The 18383-nt window shown below is 40.3% G+C and overlaps 1 protein-coding gene across 2 annotated transcripts in view; it reads right to left on the bottom strand.

The window, feature by feature from the left end:
* Positions 1–18383, bottom strand: part of CNTN1 (contactin 1) — a 261330-nt gene that overhangs the window by 148875 nt on the left and 94072 nt on the right. Inside the window, exon 2 of one of the 2 annotated variants that reach the window (XM_077472309.1) lies at positions 15634–15715. The exons of the other annotated variant lie outside the window; for it this stretch is intronic. The gene's annotated coding sequence lies outside the window, so the exon portion shown is untranslated. The remainder of the gene's footprint in view (positions 1–15633; positions 15716–18383) is intronic. 2 annotated transcript variants of the gene reach the window in all.

Genomic DNA, 18383 nt, shown 5'->3' with positions numbered 1-18383 from the left:
TATACATACACACACACACACACACAGTATATGACCCTATGTTTTAAATAAACCATTGAATCTAAAATCTTTTACGCTTTTACTTTTGTAAAAAACATTATTTTGTAATTTCTGTGTTCAATATTTTATTGAATATCAACTCAAATGTTTCTATTTTTTTGGTCATTGAATGTTTCAAAATGCAACAATGCTAATTAAGTTACATTCAATGTAGGTATCAGCATCACTAATTGACCTATCGCCTGACACAAAATACTTCAAGAAGGTTCTGGTGTGTGTTAAGCAGTCAACTAAATGAGTAGTAATAGAGCAATCACCAGAGAGAAAAATTATCGCTATGGTGAAATATGTGCATGTTGTGCTCTGGAGTCAATAATTACTGTCACTCTCAAACAGAGGTGGGCTCTATTTACTTCTTTTATTAGAAGACCAAGACAAGCATCTGATTTATGTTTTTTTTTTTTTTTTAAGTCTTAATTTTTATTCTAGACATTCAAAATGTATAGACTAGTGTCCTGTTAACTGATTAACTTAAAGAAGAAGTCCGGCCTGAGCTCATTCGGCTGGGCTTCTCCTATGGATCGCAGGAGTGCAATTCATTTTGCACTTGTGACCCGTTTTTAGCAGACAGCGCTCTGAAGTCCGCTCTCTGCTGACATCACTAAGATCAGTCCAGGTATCACGTCATCATGACTCAGGTAGTCTGGATCCACCAAGTGCCTGGACTGATAGGCATCTCAGTCTCTCAGCGAGCCACTGAGACATTGAGACGGCCGATCCCCATCCCCCCCACAGCTCAGCGCTCCAGTGAGTGTGGAGGAGCAGAGCAGGAGAGATGCTGATTGACAGGCAGCAGCTCTCCACTTGGGGAGGCGAGAGAACCGAGCCATCCGCAGTGTTCGGTTTTCAGTGAAGAGGCAGTGGGGGACAGATCCTGCATCCACCTAGGTAAGTATGATTATGGGATAAAAAAAAAAAATCCCATACTTCTCTTTTAACTAATAGTGAAACCAGTTTTCTATTGAACAGTTTAAAATAAGTTTAATTCGTGAAGATTATATTATATTTTGGTTCATTTCATACAATCGTACAGTGCTCCACTGCATATAACCAGTACAGAAGTACACAACTAGAAAAAGTACCTGCAGGTAAATCATTTAAGATCTTCTTGGTTAGAATGATTAGGCAGTTCTTGTATGGTCCATCAGTGCTAAATTATAAAGACAGTGCCATCATTTTCTCAGTGTATACAGAATGAATATTAATGAATTATTAATTCATATTATTAATATTGAGATTTATTATGTTTGAAGTTATTTTTACAAAGGCCTACAAACTCAAATTAAGCCCTTTTTACAATCAAGATACCATATTTAAAGACTTTTTGAGAATGCATTATTGTGTTTTTTTTTTCCTTTTGGATAACCTGTCGTTTATTTTGACCTTTCCATTTCAATATCAGCTGTGCAACTTTAGCTGCAAACATAGAGAATAATGAGACTTTGATGGGGAAGGCTTGAACTATATTCAAAAGGATTACTGAGATTTTATTATTTGTTTGATTTATGTGGAGCTTGTAAATGGTTTGTGCATTAAAAAGGAATTAAAACTGATTCTACAGATGATGAGTGGAGACTCATTGTTTCAGCCCTGTCCAGGATCCAGGAGAAACAAGCAGATCAAGGGAAATATTCAGTTGTTACCACATTTAATGCAATCAATATAGTTTAGATTTGCAAATGTTTCATGGCTTTATAATAAATGTTTCCCTTTTTTTAGAACTTCATAGTTAGCCCAAAAAAAGAACATTAAAGCCAAAAAAAAAAACATACTGCATTTCTTGTGAAATAAAAAACTAAAAAAGGACACCTTGGGACAAAACCAATATAAAAGGATGTATTAGCTCAGCAAGGTGTTTGAGAGGATGATAGCCTAGCACTCAGTATTACAATGATTACACTTAAAGATGTGCTGGCAATAGACATCTCCTGTATCAGTATCAAAATAATAGTTTTTACTTTCACATTTATTTTTTTTCCATTTAACACAACAGCACAAAATATCCTTTTTGAAATACTTTGATCTGACTCAGCAACGTAACTAAGCTTAAATAACTGTTGGATCATTCTTCCACTCTAATGTTTAAATATATCAAGTTACTGTTACAGATCAATGGTATCATAAGAACCTCTTCTATATTTGTGTTTGTTTTTCACGTAATTCACATGTTACATTTATTTATGCCCATAGGGACGTAACGTATGGACGAGCCCATAGGGACGTAACGTACGGACGGCCCATAGGGATGTAACGTATGGACGGCCCTTAGGGACGTAACGTACGGACGGAGATCACGTGACGTCACCCGCGGCCACTGTTCATTTTAACGTTCGTATGAAGCTTCATTATTGTAAGTGTGTCTTTATGTATATTTATCATTAAAACGTTTTCTATGGAGAGCACTATGGCTTGTCTTTTTATCCACATGATTTAAGGAAATGTGACTACTGCCATACAACTATCCAATGTGGGCACTCCAAAAATCTGTCAGCTGTTAGACTCTGAATGCGATAAGGCTGTATCATCTTTTGTGAACCTGTTGGATACTATTTGTGAGGAGGAATACAGCAATTGAACGAGCTGATAAGCATTCGCTGGTATAAAGTGTAGTTGACCCTCTGTAATGTAAAGGGTCCACACGATGAGGTGAGCAGCCATTTCTACCATTGGTGGTGGTCCTCCCCGGCACTAAGTCACTTTATGCATGGTCTGATTGTGCATCACTGAAGATTTCTCACGTGGATTTCTCTAAATAGAAGCTATTTTGGACATTTTTATTAATTTTAAAATACGTTAGAAATTATTTTAGTTATAGTGCTGCACTATCTGTTTGATACATTTATTTAGCTTTTATGGTTTAAACCCAAAAAAAATTTCAGCCCCGGTGCTTTGAGAATAATGTGAAAACTGTCAAATTTGTACATATTGACAGATGATCAGTTTCATAGGTTTGGAGAAGTCGTATTCAATTTGAATCATGTGCAAGGGAAATACAATTTAAATAATGTATTGAACAAACTAAGGTAATTAAAATGTTATCAAACCCAAAACAAAAAATTGAATATATTGCAGGTTACCGATCCTTAGATATGGTGGCTATATACATTTTCTTTTCAGCTAGTAGTATTGTCAGTATTAGATACACTAAAGCCCCATACACACTATCAGTTTTTCTGCTGAGTTTTTCCATCAGGTTTACCAAAACCATGTAGTGGAAGGGCCTGCCTGATTGCATACACCTTGAAACTCCTAAGGTTTGACCTCCTATTATATGGTTTTGGTAAGTCTGAAGGAAAAACTCAGCAGAAAAACTGATAGTGTGTATGGGGCTTAACAAAATGAAACCAAACTCCAACACACTACAATTACATAACAGCAACCATTTTTTTTTTTTTTTTGAGGATAAAGGTTTTACATGAATGAATAAATGTTGCGCCCCTATCAGCTTTAAATGGTTTGTCTCCACTTCTCATTTCAAATTTTCTTCAAGTGTAAATGTAAACCCTAACAATAAACTTCTTATATTTGGTCCCCTTTAGCTTGTTAAATATACCACTGAAAGTATTTTGTTATCTTGGTTGGATAAGTTCAAAAAATGACCCGTTGATCTTGCTAGAAATCTTATGAGCTGATAGCCTGTGTTTTCTGTCTGTGCTGACAGAACCACGACCCCCTCTATGTTATGGAGAATAACGAAGAGGTGGGATTCCATAATGTTTTCTATACATAATATGAGCATAGTTGTCCTAGGCCTGGAAGTATGTTACTGCCAGAATTGCCACGTGAAAATAAAGGAAAAAAAGAAACTTAATGCAACCACCACATCTAAGGTCTGGTATCCTGCAGTAAATTACATTTTTGTTTTTGGGTTTTACCTCCCTGGTGGTATTATTATGTCTGATTTTTGAATGTCAAAGCGTTACATTGTTTTGCATGGAAATTTGTTGTTTTATATTGTAGGCCTGTTCTTAGGAATAACTCACTTACCGTATATACTCGAGTATAAGCCGAGATTTTCAGCCTCTTTTTTGAGGCTGAAAGTGCCCCCTCGGCTTATACTCGAGTCACCGCTGTCTGACTGCTCGATCAGCGTATCGAGCAGACAGACGGCGGACATTAAAATTCAAAAGCCGCGCCTCCTTCTCCGCCTCCGCCTGTGATAGGCGGAACACTGAATTTCCCAGCAGTCAGTGTTCCGCCTATCACGGACATCCGCTCATTCTCATACTACGGACGAGTATGAGAGGATGTCCGTGATAGGCGGAACACAGGCTGCTTTTGAATTGTAGAATGGCCGCCGAGAAGAGCGGCGATCCTGGAGCGGCGATCCATCGGCACGACACGGGACGGAGGAGGCACGGGACGGAGGAGGCTCGGGACGACGGCGGCTCGGGACGGAGGCTTGGGACACAGGTAGGCTGGACACACACACAAGGCTGCACGGACACACACACACACACACACACACACAGGGATGGATGGATGGATGGATGGATACACACACACACACACACACACACACACACAGGGATGGATGGATGGATGAATACACACACACACACACACACACACACACAGGGATGGATGGATGGATGGATACACACACAGGGATGGATGGACGGACACACACACAGGGATGGATGGATGGATGGATGGATGGACACACACACAGGGATGGATGGACGGACACACACACAGGGATGGACGGACACACAGGGATGGACAGCCATGTCTCACCCTCGGCTTATACACGAGTCAATAAGTTTTCCAGTTTTTTGGGGGTAAATTGGGGGCCTCGGCTTATATTCGGGTCGGCCTATACTCGAGTATATACGGTAAATCTGTCCAAACAAGAGTCTAGTAGACATCGCGGGTATAATAAAGTTTGAAACACCAAATCATATATTATAATATAATAAATAACTGTAAATAATTATAAAAAAATATATAATAAAAAATGGAATTCTATAATGTAATCAAATCAAAAATACTGAAATTTGCTCACAGAATTGTCGCTGTCATCACTTTCAGTGTCTGATGACAAATTTCTCCACGGATCACTATCACTCAATTCTGCAAGTGATTCTAATTCAATCCCGGGCCTCTCTTGGCCTAATGGTGACCTCCAGAGTTAGTGACAGCTGACATCCTTCTGTGTAGAGAGGGTTATGAGGCATGGTGGGTGTAATGCAAGGTGGACAGACACTTCTTGAATGCAAGGAGATTCACTGTCTCTTAAACAGAACTGTGGGAGAGAGGGTTGGGGCCAGGACACCTTAAGTAGATGCAATGTTAATTGGCAGCCTCTGAGACTTCTAAAGACAGACAGCCATGCAGGGAAAGGTATCCAGCCAGAAACCACATCTGCATGAGTAGGAACGCTGTCTCCTATGGCAACAGTCTTGTAATAGTTTCTAATAAAGGTTGCAACTCTTTCGCTTGTTCTACAATCTCCTGTTGTAGAACTTCACTCCGCGGAGGTCTCAGTCTTTCACTAGACTTCTGATCCACTGCCACTGGATCCCCTGAGCTCTTCCAATCTTCTCACTCAGTATCTTCCTCAAGCGTCACCCCCGCTTCACCGCTGGGTCCCTGGCTTGGCACTCACAGATACTCCTCAACCTTCACCCTTGCTGACATGTTAGGTCCCTGGCTTGGCACTCCACAAGCATCACCTCTGCTGTCCCGCTTGGTCTCTGAGTTGGCAATTGCTAATGCTTTTCCACTTCTTCACTGTGAGAAATCTGCTCTTGTATTGGCCTCAGCTTGCTCACAGTGGCCTCCAGTAACAAGGTGGATAGTCCCTTAGTGGTGACAGCTTCCCCTCTACCTCCGACCATCACTGGCTCACCAGACGGTGGAACCGTTACTTCTTGTTGGACTACAAGACCACAGTCCCAACCCTGCACTATTTCTGGCTGCTAGGCTATCTGAGGGCCATCCAGATGTCCCTGGGATAGGCCTTAGGTTTATGGCAGCCCTGGGCAATACGATACACGTCCACTCAGACAGCCGTCCGGGTGGCACAGAACCCCGATCACCTGACTCCATCCAAATAAATAGATTCTCCCAGTGGGCCAAGGGACTCAAGTCACCCCACTCATTCCTAATCTGTTTTTGCAATGCCCTTCTGGTGACAGAAGAGAGACGTGCAGCAATTCCAGAATTAGGGTGAAATAAATTGAGCTCCTAACAATTGGCCAAGGCAATTATCACTTGGCAAATAAATTTAATAGCAACCCTGCCTAAACATCAGGATGCTACATGTGTGTTATGTTTTTGAATTTGCCACCAGGCTCTGTCCCCATGCATTGTGACGCTCGCAGGGAACATAGCCCTCAACAGTAATACATTGGGCGGATGATCCAGCGGGAGGACATCGCAGGACCCTAGGGACAAGGTATGTTACCTGTACGTGGATACTGCAATTCAATCCTGATTCCCGATGCAATCCCGAGTGGCTTCGGGTTGCAGCTTCTGGTAATGAACATTAACCCCGAGCCACATTTGAGAATACCGCTAGGGAGGTTAAATACACATTAAAATGAACAGAAAATAAGTATATGGCACTGGTGATTTACATTCATATTTGCATGTGAAAAAAAATCTGTGAAAAAGTCGACCTATGGATATTTTAGGATTAATATACTAAAAACAAATAGGCTGTTCACTTTGCAATGAATGTTGCACTGGAATTATCCCAGAGCTTAGTGAATGAGGTGAAACTCTGTTGACTTCTATCATTCAATCTTTTTTTGTTTTTTTCCTTGCACATGACTAGGTAGTCTTTGCAAAGTGAAATTTACTGGTAATCGCATTCAGTAAGCACTGGGAAGTGTTCCCTTGCAAAGTGCAACTTCCCTTACAAAGTAAACAGCCTATTAGCCTTTACTAAATCATCTTCTTTAATTCTGCCTAGCCATGCACTTGCAGGAAACTGCTTTCCTTTTTCCAATGATTAATTCATCTAATTAGGGCAGAAAATATGCACTTATTCAATTTAACTAGATGTTCACAAGTATGGTCTCTGTTTGAAGTTGGCCACGCAGGAAGAGAAGAGAGGACAATGAAGTTTGACAGAACATTTAAAAAAGAAATGCAGACCTCACTTTTATGTCTTTCAATTCTATACAAAAATGTTTCTTTGTTTTGAATAATAATAATTAATCCTGTACTGCGGCTATGAATTACAGGGATAGTAGGCTTCAATAAGAACTACAATTATCAACTAAAGACGTGGAGCCCAAAAGGGAACAAAATATCTTTAAATTAGGCTCCACAAGACTCCAACACTTTCAAAGGAAATTTGATTGAGGCGTACATTGTATATACAAATATCATTTACAGGAAGTCCCACAGATGCTTAGTAGAGAAGAGTATAGAAAAATAATAATAATATTGATGCATTTGTGATGTCAAACTATCAATCAAGCCAATAGTTTGGTCCATATTTCCTAAATGTGTGCAAATTACAAATTACTAGTTCTGTTCCAACTTGAAACTTAAAATACTGAATTGAATTTTCTCTCTACTCATTTGATGGCTGATTTTTCATTTTTTTTCTGCAAGATCATTTATTATATAAACCCATATCAATATATTCTCAATAAAAAACCCAGAATACTATAATCCTTTTTAGCCATGGGATATTAAATAGATAATAATGAAGAAAACTATTCTAGCATTCGTTTCCTACTTAAAAAAAGAAGTGCTGTTTTTTTTTTTTTGTTTTTTGTTTTTTAGAATCATGCTTACCTAGGTGGATGTAGCATCGCTCCGATGCTGCATCTGTCCCCCCGACACCTCTAACACTAAGAACCAAGCAATCGAATACCGCCAATCACTCAATTCTCACATCTCCGTGAGCCCCCCTTGTGTGTTCACTGGAGCACTGGGCTGTGATGGGGGAGGGAGATCTAGGCAGGTCCTGAATCTATGGTCATGATGATGCCCCAGCCTTCAGCCCGCTCTCTGCTGAAAATGAGTTGCAGGAGTGCAAAATGAACTGCACTCCTGTGATCCACAGGAGAAGTACAGCCAAACAAGCTTTGGCTGTACGTCTCATTTAAAGTGGAAGTCTACCCTAGAATTACTATATGGACAATTAAAAAGTCATATAACATATGTAACGTGATAAATGCTTAGCATTAGGTTTACCATTTGCCTTTGTTCTGGTTGGAAACTGGCAGCCATTTATGAGCAACACCATGCAGCTCAATAGGTCACTCAGCTCCTCCATGTTATCTAGTACCATATTCTAAATTGCAAAGTAAAAAAATAATTGCCCATGGGACTTTTTTGGAAGTCACACAAACATTGATTTTATATATATATATATATATATATATATATATATTTTTATATACATTTATATGAAAAACTCGGTTGGGTTACTTCAAATGTTCCTACCTTAGAGTGTAAGCTCCTGGAGGGTAGGGACTGATGTGACTGTATAATATATATGTAAAGCGCTGCGTAAATTGACAGCGCTATATAAAGTACCTGAAATAATAATAATGTTCCTCCAGTTCTCAATGTAGAAATCAGTATCAAGGTGGACTCCCAATATTCCACTAATATCCAATAGAAAAAACAGGACACGTTCGGGACACGTTTTCCAATGCAAAATGTATTTATATCAAATGCTCTTCAAAGCATAAAGCATGCTCGTAACTGTACAGTAGCATGTATCCATTTTATGCCTTATGTCCTGTCGTTTTTTCTAAAAAAAAAAAAAAATATATATATATATATACACACACACCACATAGGCTACCACATAGAATATACTGTAATAGAGGGCACTCCGAAGCTGCTGAGCAAAAAAAAGCAAACTGAGAATTGAGGGCAACACAATTGGCAGCCAGGGGGAATGCATAAAATGCAGTGATTCCCAGTCTGTAGTTAGATCGGGGTAGGGAACCTTTTTGGCTGAGAGAGCCATGAACTCCACATATTTTAAAATGTAATTCCGCGAGAGCCATACAATATGTTTAAAAACATTTTGTTTTTAATTGATTAATTTCAATTATAACTGTAATATCCACGTCATCTCCCCCACTGTAATATCCACATCTCCCCTACCACTACACAGGCAGGCAGATCCATGAGCAGTTGAGACGGGTGATGATGATGACGTCAGTGCGCCGCTCACTTAGGCTGCCGCCGGGTGTACCAGCTCCGGAGCTAGGCCGAAGCTGCCTTTCCTATGGGCTCAATCCATGGATCGGCACACAAGGCAATCCGGGGATTGAGAGGTGAGAGCCAGATGCAGCCATCAAAAGAGCCGCATCTGGCTCGAGAGCCATAGGTTCCCTACCCCTGAGTTAGATGCTGAGAATACCTGGCTGTGCAAACAGGCTAGAGAATTGCCAGAATTTACTTTAGGACCTAATTTTAAAGTAAACCTGCCACAAACTAAGCATACAATGAAAAATACATAAGAAGAGGATACCTTCCATGAAAAAAGAAAATTTAAGTGGTAATAAACCCAAAAACATAACATGCTGGAGCTTATCAATCCTTAAAGTGGTTGTGTTTACTTGTCTCAATTAAAAGCACTAAGTGTAATTTCTGCCTGCTGCTTTGTTCCTCTGCTTATAGCATAAATAACTTCTGACGGGTTTTCCTGACACCATGAGAAAAATGGTGACAGGGGAGGGACCTCAAGCAAATTGAAAGCCTCTGGTCTGTTCCTGTGTGCTGTGTGAAGGGGGCCGTGCCTCTCCCCTCTAATCAGCTCTCAGAGCTCTCCTCACTGATCTCTGCAGAGTGTAACTTCAGGTACAACTTATGTAGGAGGATGTGTTTCATCTCTGTGTGTCTCTGTATCACCTGAGGATAGTCCCTTCACTGGGTATATGTAAGGGTTTACAACCACCTTAAATGTGGTGGCAGCATTAGTTTCCCTTTTTGTAGTTTTTTTTCCCCTTGATTTTCACCTGGTGATTTAGCCAGTGACACACTTCCTGTCTTGGGATGATCATATCTCCATTCTGAATGGAGGAGCAATGGATACACCTTTGGATAGCAAAATTGTTGGTCCTGGGGAGAGGGTAGTGTTAGATGAACTAATAGATTTAGATGGACTTGACTACCAAATTGTAGATGATCTCCAGGGACAATTTTTAAGCAGTCACAGCAACAGTATTTTTGGGTTTAAGATAAAGAATTCACACAAATAAATAAAAGCCGACCTTTGCACCGCTGTCAGTGTAAATGGTTTGTCTCAACTAGGGATGAGTTTTTCAAAAAATGTGACTGTACCATAATAATTAAATATGTGCAACAATTCATCACCATATGTAAAAAATCAATAAAAAATACATACAAACAAAAAAATATTAACGTGCCAATTATTCATAGATTTCTTATCATAAATGTATAAAGTGTCCAGTGCAAATCAAAGGTCCATTCTGTCCAATCACCAGTGTAACAAATGAATCAAATAATATACAAATTGATAACATAAATTAAGTTTTTGATTCTTCTGAACTAGGTTAGGGTTCGCACCTGGAAAGTTCTCTGCAATTCCTGAGCCAATGAGTTGCGGGTGGGGGATTCCCTGCCCTGAAATTGACATACACAAAGAGGCAGAGATGTTCATTATATCACTTGCCTACCATGGTCAATGACATTTGAACCTGAGCCCCTTTTTGGAACAAACACACTCTCTTTTAAAGGAAGATGAAAAATAACAGACTTACAGGCCAGAAAAATAGGTAAAATAAAGGCCTAAATAAGGTGAAAAATTGCCAAAAAATAATGTAGCCACCACAACTAAAAGTTGATAAGTTGCAATATAATATATTTATGTTTTGGGTTTTAATACAACAATTTTTCTAGTCCAAAATTCATTATTGGCCAAAAAGACGGCTCATCTCACAATCCACAAAGAGGCTCAGGAAACAGCAGGGAGCATCAAAGCTCATTTATGGGAAATGCATATAACTTAAAGTGGCGTTCCACAAAAAAAATGGAATTTCCACTTTTTGGAATCCTCCCCCCCCTGGTGTCACATTTGGCACCTTGCAAGGGGGAGGAGGGAGAAGATACCTGTCTAATACAGGTATTTGCTCCCATTTCCTGGCACAGATCACTGCAGCGTTCACTGTGACCTATGCCACTTCCGGCGTCTACTCTGTCCTCCCCCGCTGTCTTCTGGGAGACAGAAGACAGCAGGGACTAGTAAGGATGCACAGCGTGACTCGCACATGCGCAGTAGGGAACCAGGAAGTGAAGCCACATGGATGGCAGCGGCAGCAGCCGAGAGCCGACGGACAGGTCAGCTTCAGCTGCCGACAACGCGGGCGCCCTGGACAGGTAAGTGTCCATATATTAAAAGTCAGCAGCTGCAGTATTTGTAGCTGCTGGCTTTTAATATTTATTTTTTCGGTGGACCTCCGCTTTAAGCTAGATCTACTAATTGTAATTTTACAAATGGTAACCTTGGGTCACACTTTTTTCACTTGTGGAGTTTTAGTTTTACTTTAACCACATGCTGGCAAGGCTAGTTTTTTTAATTTCTCACATCGTAAAATCAGTATTTTACCATGTACGTGAGCCATGATAGTGCAGCTATGATCCTGGTACAACCATTTGATCCTAAGGCTATATACATCATCCACTTTATTAGATACACCTGTTCAATTGCTTGGTAACACAAATTGCTAATCAGCCAATCACATGATAGTAACTTAATGCATTTAGGCATCTAGATGTGGTGAAGGCAATTTTCCTGAAGTTCAAACTAAACATCAGAATGGGAAGGAACGGGGATTTAAGTGACTTTGAACGTGGCTTGGTTTTTGGTGCCAGATGGGCTGGTCTGAGTATCTCAAAAACTGAGGATCTACTGGGCTGTTCATGCATACAGAGAATGGTCAGAAAAAGAGAAATATCCAGTGAGTGGTACCTGTGTGGACGAAAATGCCTTGTTGATGTCAGAGGAGAATGGGTAGACTGGTTCGAGATGACAGAAAGGCAACAGTAAATCTACCCCTAACTCCCTCTGGGATTTCTACCACTACTTGCAGATTAGGGTCACTCCCGCGCATGGGCACGGGAGCCTCTGCTAACGGCATGATCGCCGTTAGCAACGGCACGCTCAGTGCACCTGCGCACACCTCTGTCTATGGCGCATGCACTGTAGACAGCGGTGCCTGTCTTTTGCAAATATCTCCTAAATCGTTTAGGTTTAGGAGATATTTCTTGCACCTACAGGTAAGCCTTAATCTAGGCTTACCTGTAGATCAAAGTGGTCTGTAAGGGTTTACAACCACTTTAAAGAATCAGTGCTACTAGGCACAATTCTGACTCTCAATATACATGTAAATGTATATTTACTGAATTAGATGCTCTGAAGATTCTCTGAATGCTTCCAGATTGTTGTTTATTTTTGCACCATGTCACAAAGCTCAAATCATCTCAAACTGGTTTCCCAGAACATGACAATGCGTTCACTGTACTTCCATGGCCTCCTTAGAGGTCTCCAGATTTAAATCCAATAGAGCACCTTTGGGATGTGCAGCCGATAAAATATGCAGCAACTGTGTGATGTTATCATGTCAGTTTGGACCAAAATCTCTGAGGAATGTTTCCAACACCTATGCCACGAAGAATTTAGGCAGTTCTGAAGGCAAAAGGGGACCCAACCTTGTACTAGCAAGGTGTACCTAATAAAGTGGTCGGTGAGTGTCTTTACAGCCTAAGGATGGCAAGTGGGTAATTTTAGCTGCAAAACAGAATGTAAATCACCCAATGCTGTCAAGTTTGGTATTGAAGAAATGTTATACCTGATGTCTAGCAATATGCAGTATGTACAGAAATGACAACCTACTATTATACAGGGTTTATGAGGACATTCCATACCTCCTACACCACCAGTCAACCACTGACGTAGAACTGATCGGAATGCTATTCACGCCTGTCGGTTTGAACTAAACCACATAGTGTGGGGTTGATTTACAAATCAACCCCAGATTTTGCACTCTCCAATTTTGGTAAATCAACCCCTGCGTATCATCCAATGGTAATTAAGTTTTTTTTTTTGTTTTTTTTTTTAAGGAGCCCATTTTCTCTCAAATATAATTTTTTTGTTTTTTTTAGATTATTAGTAGGCAGAATGCTGCTTCATAAATACAATGGTAAACAGTTGATAAAACACATGCTAGATAGTACTGAACAGGTAAGTTGTAATGTTTTTTCTTTTCAATTTAAATTACATCATGATTTTCCCCAGGTTTCATAAACAGGTAATGAGATTACAGTAGAATTCCAACTTTACCCAATAGGTATACAGGAGGAAGCAGGAGCTGTTATGTAATTTACTTTCGTGTCTAAGTTCTAGAAAAATGATCTTCTGAAGGTTCTGTCACAAGCACTTCCTCTTCTTCTTAAAGCTTAAAGTGATTGTAAAGTCTCTTTTTTTTTTTCAATAAAACTAACAATGATGTCATACTTACCTGCTGTACAGTGGATTTGCGCCCAGATCCTCCTCTTCTCAAGTCCCTCTTTGGTGCTCCTGGCCCCTCTCTTCTGTTGAGTGCCCCCACAGCAAGCAGCTTGCTATGGGGGCACCCGAACCGGGTCAGAGCTCCCTGTGTCCATTTAGACACGGAGCTGGAGCCCAGGCCCAGCCCTCTCTCTCGTGATTGGCTGACTGTCTTTGACAGCAGCTGCAGCCAATTGTGTCGCTGCTGTGTCTCAGAAGGGAGGGTGATTCTCGGATGACCCAGATGCTTGTGGACATCGCTGGACAGAGAGGGGCTCAGGTAAGTATTAGGGGTGGTGAGGGGGCTGCTGCACACAGAAGGTTTCTTATCTTAATGCATAGAATGCATTAAGATGAAAAAAAATCTTCTGACTTTACAACTGCTTTAAGATGAACAGATCCCTCCCTGGACCAAAGTGATGGACTCATGTACTACTTGTGGTGCAACCCTTGTCCCATATGATTTTTCTTAGACATCAAAATGGAATATAGAGTATACATGCAAATGACTATGTTCAAACTTTGGGTGAAGTTTTCTTTGGACCTTTTACAGTTTTTTTTTCTATACTCTTAACTCTTATGCCGCGTACACACGATCGGAATTTTCGTCGGAAGAAGCTCTGATGGTTTTCCTATGGAATTCCGCTCAAGCTGTCTTGCCTACACATGGTCACACCAAATTCCGATCGTTTAGAACACAGTGACGTACACCACGTACGACGGGACTAGAAAAAGGAAGTTCAATAGCCAGTAGCTTCTATCTCGTAGTTGAATCTGAGCATGCGTGATTTTTGGCGTGTCGGAATTGCATACACAAAGTTTTGTCGGGAAAATTGAGAAAATGCTATAAATTTTTGGCTGGAGGAAATTCAGACAGCCAAATTCTGATGGAGCATACATACGGTCGCATTTTCCGATGAAAAGCTCTCATCTGTCTTTTTCTGGCCCGGAATTCCGATCGTGTGTATGCGGCATTATACTACTTAACTAACTTTGTATGCCTGGAGATGGAAGACTTCTGACTTCTCTTAGCAAACATGTCTCCTATAAGTAGGACTCTTTGATCAAAGCTCTGTGACAGCTTAGGCTGTAATCAAAGATGTTCAGAATGTGAAAAATAGTTCCTGAAATTAGAAATGGTTTTAATAAAAGGGTGCTAAAGATTGGCATGTTAACAGCAGGCTTTAGAGTGGGCTCCATGTGTGGTAGCTGAAAATACCAAGGCTAAAAAACCGTGTCCATGGTTAATAAAAACAGAACTGACAATCCTGAACCTAGAGAATATGAAGATGAAAAAAGTGGGAATACCCTCACTCATGATATTTGATAAATCTTTTCTTATGCAAAAATATAATCCACATCCAAAAAGCGGACAATATTATGGATTTAGACAAATAATCCCATTGGAAAAAGTCAAAAGATAAGAATCGCTTTTTTGAACACTGTGCTTTCTCCAAGTTGAGATACAAACTTATATCTGCTTAGGAATGGGGTCCCATAAAAGCATTTGTGGAACAAATAATTATAGTCACTCATTGGCCTTTATCATAAGAAAATGTAACCCAGTTCAGCATGCCAAAACTAAATGACAACTTATGATAAGGATCCTTTCTTCATTAGTACCATATATAGTTTATAACTTGCTCCTTGCCAGTGTGGCAAATGTGTGCCAAGTGGTACAATATGAACTCATTATAATAAAACTGTTATGACCAGAACTCTAAAGCTGTTTTAAGATATGAAATGAAATATTTAACATTACCAGTATGTCTATGAATATTTTTAATACAGTAAGTAAAAGCATTATAATTTCCTAATAATATAAAACACAATTCCATTCCCTTTTAGGCCATTACTCTCTGCTGCTCTGCATGATGTTGTTAAAATGTTATTATCTCTAATATAATTTGTAGCATACTGCAGTGTATAGATATACTGCATTATGGGTGTTTAGCAGAGGCTGGTATCAGATAATCCTGACTATGTCATTCGTGAGCAATCAGTGCAGTTTATTACATCAAAATCACCATCTCAGCAAAATCCAAAATAATGAACCTAATGAAAGAAATTAGGTTACCTACCTGGACACAGGCACTGTGGTTATTGAGAATATGGATTTAAAATTGAACTTAGTCCTGGGAAGGTACTCCACATATTAACCGTCTGCCGCAGAAAAGAGAGAGAGAGAGAGAGAAGGAGATTTCACAATGTGATCTCAGCAAGCAAAGTCATGTAGAGAACATCCTGTATTTTGCCTTCCATAAACTGCATGTTAATCACCGCTGAACCAGTCTGTGAGCATTGTAGAACTGCCATCAAATCAGGCATTTTTAGCTGTAAGCTCCAGATTTATCTGCTTGAGCCTTTCAGCCAGCACCATAACCTGTATATGTTGAACTATGAAGCATTTCACTGCAGTGACTGTATGCAGAAATCGTTCTCAGTGACTGCAGCCACCCCTTTCAGTCCGCCCGGAGACAGTGAAATGAGAGCAGCATACATAATTCAATGCACTAAAATCTTCCTGCACTTCCTGTAGCCATCATTGCAGCCAGTAATGGGATATTGATTGCAGAGATGATGCAGGTTTTTAAACTTTTTTTTATTTTTTTAAGCCACCTAACAAACAATAGGTATGCTTATGCTTTTCAGTGATATTGAATTTTCTGCAAACATAAATTCAAATAAATTGCTCGGTCTACCATGCCACCTACGTTTTCTCTTTGAAGTTGCTGTATCTTTTCCCTAGCACATGTCATCTAAGCCTGGTTTGTTAAGTGCTTTTTATAATGCAGCCTTGTTCAATTTTACTAAACTTACTTTTGCTAAAATGCATACAGATTTCAAATATCAAATATGTTTCATGTTCAAAAATAATATGCCAAACACACCCATACCTCGTGAGATCCACCTTACATGGAACAAAAATGCATACAGATTTCAAATATCAAATATGTTTCACGTTCAAAAATAATATCCCTAACACACCCATACCTCGTGAGATCCACCTTACATGGAGTAAAAATGCATACAGATTTCAAATATCAAATATCTTTCACGTTCAAAAATAATATCCCTAACGCACCCATACCTTGTGAGATCCACCTTACATGGAACACCTGGAATATAGCTATCCTGCTCTAGGTCCGGCTAAATAATACAACCAAGGCCCATCACACCATTGTTAAGAAAACCTACCTTGCACACTAATGCACTTTTAAATACAGTAAAACCTTGGTTTGAGAGTGTTTTGCAAGACAAGCAATATATTTTAATAAATTGTCTTGATATACAAGTAGCGTCATGTCACAACTGAGTATAAAAGAGGAGAAAGGTGCCTCTAAGTGTAGCAATATGGTTACATTTAATGAAGGTGCAACATTTAGCAACTCACATGGTTGATGATTAAAACAGGTACATCTAAGTATGCAGGCAGCCGGGGTAAAGCTGTCCACATAGACTCTCCTCCGCACCGCCATCAATGTCATCCCTTCCACGCTGCGCTCCACAAATGCTTCAAGCCTAGCTTTCAGGGTAGTCTTCCCGCTCATGATTGCAGACTGACATAGGTGAGAGCTGGTGGTGAGGAGGACGGTTTATGTGGACAGCTTTACCCTGGTAGCCCGCATACTTAGATGTGCCTCTTTTAATCATCAACCATGTCAATCACTAAATTCTGTGCTTTCATTAAATGTAACCATATTGCTACACTTATGCCCCGTACACACGAGAGGGATTAAGTCTGACAGACCTCCAAAGGAGTTCCGCCGGAGTTCCGACGGAGTTCTGGCGGACTTTTCGACCGAACGGACTTGACCACACACCATCACACCAAACTCCGACGGAGTCGAACGTGATGACGTACGTCTGGATTCGACGTAGGAAGTTCATAGACAGTAGCCAATAGCTGCCCTAGCGTCGGTTTTAGTCCGTCGGAGTAGCACACACACGAGCGAATTTTTCGAAGGGGACCGGGTCCGGCGGAGTTCCGTCGGGAAAATTTGAAGCATGCTTCATTTCTAAAGTCCGTCAGACTTTGGCGAAGCTAAAGTCCGTTGCAGCCCACACACGATCGGATAGTCTGACGGACTCGGTCCGTCGGAGTTTGGATGTCGAAAAGTCCGCTCGTGTGTACGGGGCTTAAGAGGTGCCTCTCTTCTCTTTTATACTCTGTAGCTCCTGCTGGATTTTGCTTCTAATCCCCTTGTGGAGGCTACCATTTGTGGATGGACTTTTTCTGGTTACACAACCTATTACGTTGTTACAAGCTTTTTATCTGGAATATAAACTGAAAGACCTATGAATAAATGGTTGTGGAACAAATCATCTGAGTTTCCATTATTTCTTAGGGGGAAATTCGCTTTGATATACAATTGCTTTTGATTACAAGCATGTTTCCTGAATGAACTGCTTGCAATCCAAGGTTTTACTGTATAACAAATTAATGAGCAAGAGAGTTCGCTCACACTGATCTGGAGCCCAAACCACTGCTTCTTGTACAGCATTTTAGGTTGCAGAGTCGTGTAGTAGGGAGAAACTTTTTTTGAAGTATACAAATGTGACACTTCATTCATGTCACTACACAGCAGCACTATTGCTGCAGCGCAAAGCGCTGCAATATTACGCAAAATGGTGAATAATATTGCACTGCTCTGAATTGCAGTGTAACACTGCATTCTGCTCTAAATGTGACACACAGAAAACTATTGTTTTTGGTGTGCCATTGCAGTTACCTGCTTTTTTCCATGACAGGCCCCAACTAAGCAAATAATAAAAACAATCAATTGTGTAAGAAGGAAAAAAAAGACCGGCTTGCATGGTGCAAGGCCAC

The sequence above is a fragment of the Lithobates pipiens genome, unplaced genomic scaffold (assembly GCF_037356315.1).
Source record: "Lithobates pipiens isolate NorthernLeopardFrog02 unplaced genomic scaffold, aLitPip1_a1.2 Scaffold_8, whole genome shotgun sequence".
In the NCBI taxonomy this organism is placed as follows: Eukaryota; Metazoa; Chordata; class Amphibia; order Anura; family Ranidae; genus Lithobates; species Lithobates pipiens.
The sequence above is the reverse complement of the archived record's forward strand: the minus strand, read 5'-3'. Positions and strand labels throughout refer to the sequence as shown.